Consider the following 7,692-nt stretch of genomic DNA (forward strand, 5'->3'; position numbering starts at 1 on the left):
AGCTGGTTGCGAGTGTAGCTCAGTCATAGAGCACTGGCCTCACATTCAGGAAAGCCTGGATTTCATCTCCAGCGAAGAATGTTGGGAGGGATTTTCAAAGGTCAAAGACTCAAAGAATGTGGAAGAACAAATCTGGGGATACAACACACTTGAAATGGAGATTTGTTATAATAAAGCATTGTAATAAAGACAGTCTGATATTAAACCTGAAGAAGCACAATAAGAAAATTGGGTTAAAATACAGGAAATGAGCCTGTGTGGGAACCAGAGATCTGACACTAGACTACCAGATAAAAAGCCACTAGGATAATTATCTCTCTATGTGAGAAAGGTAAACCTTTTCTTAAAGTCTTTGCAAACAATTCCTAGAATCAAGTAAAATGGCAAAATTAGAATACAACACTTGTAATCTTTGAAAAGGAAATGACAGTGTGTTTTAAATATGTAGATGTACTTCCCAAAGGAAATGCAAATAGGAAATATATATATGAAAATATCATTACATTTGTCTATATTACAACAACATTTTTTAATTCAGTCAAGAGAAAGTAGAAAACGTGCTCTCCTGAGGCTGAAGATATTTACAAGGTATGTATTCAATACATTAGTATTTCAGTCAAGATGATGACAAATAGATCAACACATGATTGAATGAATAGTGAAAGTTAAAAATATGTACAATACCCAATGACCAGAAAAAGGGTTGTATATATATGTATATGGATGTGGCTATGGATACAAACAGTATCCATATGCCAAATGTATATAGAAGACCAAAAGTTATCAACAGCACTGTCTCAAAATCATGATGAAAAGTTGCATATATAATATGTAGTATATTCCACATTTAATATGTAGTATCATCATTGTGATACTTTTATTACACTGGGAAATTTTGAAGTAAGAAAAAATGGATAAGAAGCCTTAAGGACTGTCATTTGTGTGACAACTTCAAGTATGTCACTACTTACTACTTCCTAATTTTTTTCCTTTTTTGAGGAAAGCAGCCCAGCCTGGCCTCAAGCTCACAATCTTCATATGTCAGCCTATTAAGTATTGGGATTATGGGCATGAACTACCACCTACTTATCTACTTATTTTTTATTTGAACCCTAAAGTCACTTAAGGGAGAAAAACAAAACCCATCCAACAGTCCTCAGTGTCTTGGATCCCAGGGCCCTACACATGCCAGGTAAGAATGCTATCACTTGAGCTGCTACATCCTCAGCCCTCTCCATCATGTCGTCATCTTCTTCTTGTTCTTGTCCCTCCTCCTCCTCCCTCCTCCTCCTTCTCCTCTCTCCTCCTCCTCCTCCTCATCTCCCTCCTCGTTCTTACTATTATTGTTGTATTTTTATTGCCAGTCTTGAGGCTTGAATTCAGGGTTTGGGTTTGTCACTATGGATTTTTCTTCCTCAAAAGTAGCACCCTATCATTTGATTCACAATGCTACTGTAAGATTTTATTGCACAGTTTATTATGGTAAAAGTCTGAAGCTGGACACTGGTGGCTCAGGCCTGTATCCTAACTAATCAGGAAGCTGAGATCTTAGGATAACAGTTCAAAGCTAGCCCAGGCAGGAAAGTCCATGAAACTCTTATCTCCAATAAGCCACTAGAAAACCAGAAGTGGTGCTGTGGCTCCAGTGGTAGATCGCTTGCCTTGAGTTGAAGAGTGTGGTGACAGTGCCCATGACCAGAGTTCAAGCCCCATGACCAATGAAAAAAAGTCTCAAGGAATTACTTTTGAAGCATGATCCTCTTAGCCTCTTGAGTAGCTAGGATGATTTATAGAAGCCACAGGCTTTCAATCCCTTTACATTGTTTATTAACATCAAATAATTGTACCAGGGTTGCATTTGACATGTCCATATAGGCATAAAGGATATGGGCCAGACTCCCTTCCCTCCATCATTCATCCCTTCTACTTCCCAAAGCAATCTCAATCAGCTTCATGGTTCCATTTTAAGATGTGTACAGAAAGTATTCTGGCCACGTTCATCTCTTCACTCTGCCCTGGTGTTCTGATACAGGGCTGCAAAAGCCCTTCACCTAAACCCTTTCTTTTCCACTACTCACCAGTGCTCTCCACATGCCACTTTCTGCTTCAGGTACTATGTGATTTGCAAAGTTTCTCAAGCTTTATTTTATTTGTGGTAATCAAAATAATCTTAGGATCCAGCAGGGTAAGTACTGACAAGTGGAATCGGGGTACCTTCCTGTTGCAGGTGAAGCACAGGTTGGGGATGGCAGCAACATCCCGAGCTCCAGTATCATAACCAAGAGCAAGAGAGGCCATAGCCAGGGAGTTGGGGCAGACTCCATACTGGGCCTTCACATGTGAACAAGTTTATGAGGAACGTCTAATTTCCTAGCCCTATCCCTTGAAAGGTAGATGTTATTGTTACCTTTCCATTAGTTGTAGGCACTCAGTTAATTGTTTAAATTTGAACACACTGCATTATTAGAATCAAGAGAAGTAAGGACAAGTAATGTGTATTGCTTCTTGTTTATTCTCTCCCTGATTTTATTTTTCAAAGCCAATAATGTTGGCTCAATTATGTTTTCCCATTCTCTGATAAAATTCTTTGTGTGTGTGTGTGGGGGGGCAGTCGTGAGGCCTGAACTCTGGGCTTGGGCGCTGTCCCTCAGTGCTTCAGCTCAAGGCTAGTGCTCTACCACTTGAGCCACAGCGTCACTTCCAGCTTCTTTATCTTTCTTTCTTTCTTTCTTTCTTTCTTTCTTTCTTTCTTTCTTTCTTTCTTCCTTTCTTCCTTTCTTCCTTTCTTCCTTTCTTCCTTTCTTCCTTTCTTTCTTTCTTTCTTTCTTTCTTTCTTTCTTTCTTTCTTTCATCATTCCTTTCTTTCTTTTTGCTTCTGTGGTGCTGAAGAATGGAACGCAGGGCCTCATTCATGCAAGGCAAGTGTTCTACCACTGAGCTACCTTCCCAGCCTTCTGATAAAATTTTTGATGACATATCTTCTACTTTTTGTGTGTTTGTGTGTGTGTAGGGGGTGGGGTAAGTGCCCAATCATCAATTCAGGTTCTGGCTTCTGTTTGTGAGCATATTACTGCTCAAGACCATGGCTCTACTACATGAGACACATAAAGCAGACAGGGGAATGCTGACCACAGGGACGGAAATAAGAGCCCTATGGTCGAGGGAGTTGAAGATGAATAAAGAAGAGGACAGCTTAAAGGAAAGTGAATCGGGGTGCCTGAGTGAGGGAACAGGCCTCAAGAGTGTAGAGTTGGAAAGCCGATATCGATTTGGAGAAGAAAGAAGCCATAGGCAGTGATAAGGAAGGTGTGTGTTTCTGGAGATTAAGTGAGTAGTAATGAGTGGAGTGTGGAACACATGGGGGAACCATCTTCACCAATCGAGGATGTCAACTGAGAACCAGAGGCAGGGACAGAATAGGAAGAGAGGAGGGAGCATGGATACATTGAAGGGACACACAAGGCAGGAAGGCTAGAGCTCAGGAGAGAAGCCAACAGATTGCCAGAGAGAGGGAGAGCTACAACAGATCAGCCAGGAATGAAGAAGTGAAGAAAGATGTATTTGAGCAGGGAGGAAACCTCCAAGCACTGGCCAGGAGATAGAAGTGGCCCCGAAGTCCAGGGTGTATGTAGCAGCAGGGGCCTACCAGGGCTGCAAACAGGAAGGAAACCCTAAGTGTTCTCCGATTCAGGCCTCCCTGCTAGGTGCAGTATTTGTAGCTTGCCTGCCCTGCACCCTCTGCTTCAGGGAATGCCTGGGATGGGGAACTGACCCTAAACTGACCTTCTGGTCCAGCCATGCAGCTGTTTCCCACTTCCCTCCAACAGCTGATAACTAGCCAGGTGCCTTGCAGGCCATTGACAGGAATGAAGAGACGAGAGTAGAGTGCTGCTGGAGATACCACAGCCCAGTCAACTTGACAGTACAAGGTTCTAGGCCACTAAGTCCGCCCTCTGCACATCCAGACCTCAGGGTCCACACAGCAACCAGGACCTATGCCACAGAAACTTGTGTGCACTTTCCTCATCAGGGAGTCTTGGTTCTTTGTGTCTGTGTTTGTGTGTGCATGGGTGTGTGTGTGTGTGTGTGTGTGTGCATGGGTGTGTGTGTGTGTGTGTGTGTGTGTGTGAGAGAGAGAGAGAGAGAGAGAGAGAGAGAGAGAGAGAGAGAGAGAGAGAGAGAGAGAGAGAGAGAGAGAGAGAGAGAGAGAGAGAGAGAGAGAGAGAGAGAGGCTGTGTGGGCCTGAATTGAAACCTATATGTAAGTCTGGATCTAAGCATGTGGATTGAATAGGAATGATATTCTGTGTGCTGAGTTTGTGTGAGTGTGTGGGTGTGTTTGCCTGCAAGGGATCCCGTGTGCATGTATATATGAGGGTGTGAGGTTTGACAACTTGTGTGATGAATGCAAGCAGGCATGTGTCCTTTCCTGCCTGGAGTGCTTGGGGTCCCAGTCAGATCATGTGTGCAATCCATGAGCAATTGCCACTGAAAGCCAGCACTTGCAACATAAGCCCCAGGCTGACAAGCAGCCTTTGATGATAGTGATATCACTGACAATGGTGATGAGCATCATGATTGTTACTGTTGGGAGCTAGTGTGAGTGAGCTGAGGCAGATTTCACAAATCATCCTAGCTGGGCTGCCAGCCCAGATCCTCCTACCCCAGTGTTTAGTCTGAGGCTTGAGGCACTGGCACCCAGAGTCTCAGCTGGGGTTTGGGATTGATCCGGCCAAAGAATACTGACTGCAAGAAGGAGCAGAGATGATGGTGGTGGGCTTGCCTACCCTCTTCCAATAGGATAAGGTTGGTGAGGAGAGAATGAGGTGTGGACTCTGCTGTGCTGCTGTGCCTCGCTGATGCTCTGACCGGCTGGGTTCTATGTGGTGGCTGACCATCAAGACAGCTGTTGTGGACAGTGAGAGTAGAACCCTGGATGGAAAGGAGGGGTGGAACTTAGGCACCAGAAGCTTCCTGCAATGCCAAGGGGAGGAAATGCGAAAAGCTCAAAGGAGGCCCAGGCCCAGGCCCAGACAGAGAAAGGATATGCAGAGGCTGTTTGCAGACCACCAGGGCCTGTCATGAATGGGTAGGCTGGATGCCCCTGGACCACACCAGGTGTTCCAGAAGGAGTGGTCCTGCCCTGGAAAGGTGACCTGAGGCCAGCTTTGGGCTGCATCACAGTCTGTGAAGTGGGGTTGGAAGGCTGGCTTACCTGCACCCACAGATCCCAATGATGCACCTAGCTTCACTGGAGCACCATGGAAACCAGTGCTGCGAGGGGGCGTGGATACGAAGGAGAAGTGCATGTGCAGTATGGCCAGCTTCGCAGGCACCCAGCGGTGAGGGAGGGGACTCTCCAAGATTCTGCTCATTGAATAAGGAAAGGCTGTGGAAAGATGGACAGATGCCACAAGCAGAACCAGAGGGCCGAAGACTGGAAAGAGAGGCACCGGCCCTAAAGCAGACAGGGGAATGCTGACCACAGGAAAGGAAAGAAGAGCCCTATGGTCGGGGGAATTGAGGATGCACAAAGAAGAGGACACCTTAGAGAAAAGTGAGTAGGGGTGCCTGAGTGAGCTGACAGGCCTCAAAAGTGTAGAGTGGGAAAGCAGATTTCATCTTGGAGAAGAAAGAAGCCATGGGCAATGATAAAGGAAGTGTGTATTTGCAGAGAATAAGTGAGTACTCATGAGGGAAGTATGGAGCACATGGGGGATGCATCTTCACCAATGGAGGAGGAGGTCAACTGAGAACCTGGGGCAGGACAGAATGGGAGGGCAGGAGGGAGCACTGATGCATTGAGGAGGCAGGAGGGTTAGAGCTCAGTAGATGGGAGAACAGATTGCTAGAGAGGAGAGGGCTACAACAGATCAGCGAAGAATGAATAAGTGCAGAAGGATGTATTTGAGTGCTGAGGAAACTTCCAAGCACTGGCTAGGAGACAGGAGAGGTGGCCCAGAAGTGGAAGTTGCATGCAGCAACAGGGGCCTACCAGGGCTGCAAGCAGGAAGGAAAGCCCAAGTGTTCTCTGATACAGGCCTCCCACTTCTAGGTGCAGTATTTGTAGCTTGCCTGCCCTGCACCCTCTGCTTCAGGGAATAACTGGGCTGGGGGACTGGCCCTACACTCACCTCCTGGCCAGACCCTGCAGCTATCTCCCACTTCCTTCCAACAGCTGATTAATAGGCAGGTGCCTTGCAGGCCATTGACAGGGGAGAAGAGATGAAAGGAGCGTGCAGCTGGAGATACCACAGCCCAGTCAACCTGACAGTTCAAGGTTCTAGCCTGATAAGACACGCCCCCTCCACACTCAGACCTTGGGGTCCACATGCAGCAACCAGGCCCTATGCCACAGGTTCTTGTGTGCACCTTCCTCACCAGGGAGTCTTGCTTCCTGGTGTCTGTGTTTGTGTCTGTCAGTGAGTGAGTGTGTGAGTGTTTGTGTGTGTGTGTGTGTGAGAGCAATTGAGAGAGAGAGAGAGAGAGAGAGAGAGAGAGAGAGAGAGAGAGAGAGAGAGGGGGGGGGGTGAGTGTGTGCCTGAATGGATATCTTTATGTAAGTGTGGGTCTAAGCCTGTGGATTGATTGGGAGTGACATTCTCTGCTCTGAGTGTGTGTTGGTGTGTTTTCCAGTGAGAGATCCTGTGTGCATGCATGGCTGAATGTATATGTGAGGGTGTGTGGTTTGACAACGTGGGTGCTGAGTGTAAATGAGTGTGTGTCCTTTCTTGCCTGGAGTGTGTGGGGTTCCATTCAAATTGTACGTGAAGTCCATGAGCAACTGCCACTGAAAGCCAGCATTTACAACATAAGCCCCAGGCTGACAAGCAGCCTTAGATGATGGTGATGATGCTGACAACGCTGATGAGCATCATGATTGTGATTGGGAACTGGTGTGCTTGAACTGAGGCAGACAGTTCATAGATCTTCCTAGTCGGGCTGTGAGCCCAGGGCCTCTTGCTTGAGTGTTTGTGATGAGGGTTTCATATGCCAGCGCCGAGGGCCCCATCTTAGGTTTGGGATAGATCCATCCACAAAGCCTTGACAGCATGGAGCAGTTGTGGAGGGACTGCCTCTCCTTGTCCTTAGAGGACAAGGTAAGCGAGGAGAAGAAGGTATGTGGGTGCTACTGTGCTGAGGCCCTTCTATGGTGGTTTACCTGCTGGTTCCTTTGAGTGGGCTGGTAATCAAGGAAGTAATTGTTTACAGTGATAGTGGAAGCCTGGGTGGCAGGGAAGGGTCGCAGTTGTTAACCAGAAGCTTCTTGCAATGCAAAGGGAATGGGGTAGAAGAGGCTGGGGGCAGGACCCCGTCCAGACAGAGGATGGATGTGCAGGGCTGTTTTCTGGCCTGCCGAGTACAGGCAGGATGCCCCCTAACCTGAGAAATTGCATGATTCAACATTTCAAATCTTTCCTGCAAGTTCTAGTATGGAGAGTGAATATTCATGAGGGATGTGCAGGGCAGATGCTGTTTGCCATCTCTACATGTTCCTAGTACTTGAGCACTTTAATCTGCCATTAGTATCTTTTGTCCCATTAGCTGTGACTTCCTTCAGATGGAAGACATCCTGTTCATTTCAAAGCGAAGAATTACTACTTACCATATTGATTTCTCCTAGTGTAGGTATATGATGAATTTCTTCTAGGTGCCTCATGGTGCTTTGTAGGTAGATGGCTTTAAAGTCATT

The sequence above is a fragment of the Dipodomys merriami genome, unplaced genomic scaffold (assembly GCF_024711535.1).
Source record: "Dipodomys merriami isolate MVZ:Mamm:240054 unplaced genomic scaffold, mDipMer1.0.p SCAF_181, whole genome shotgun sequence".
NCBI classification, from domain to species: Eukaryota; Metazoa; Chordata; class Mammalia; order Rodentia; family Heteromyidae; genus Dipodomys; species Dipodomys merriami.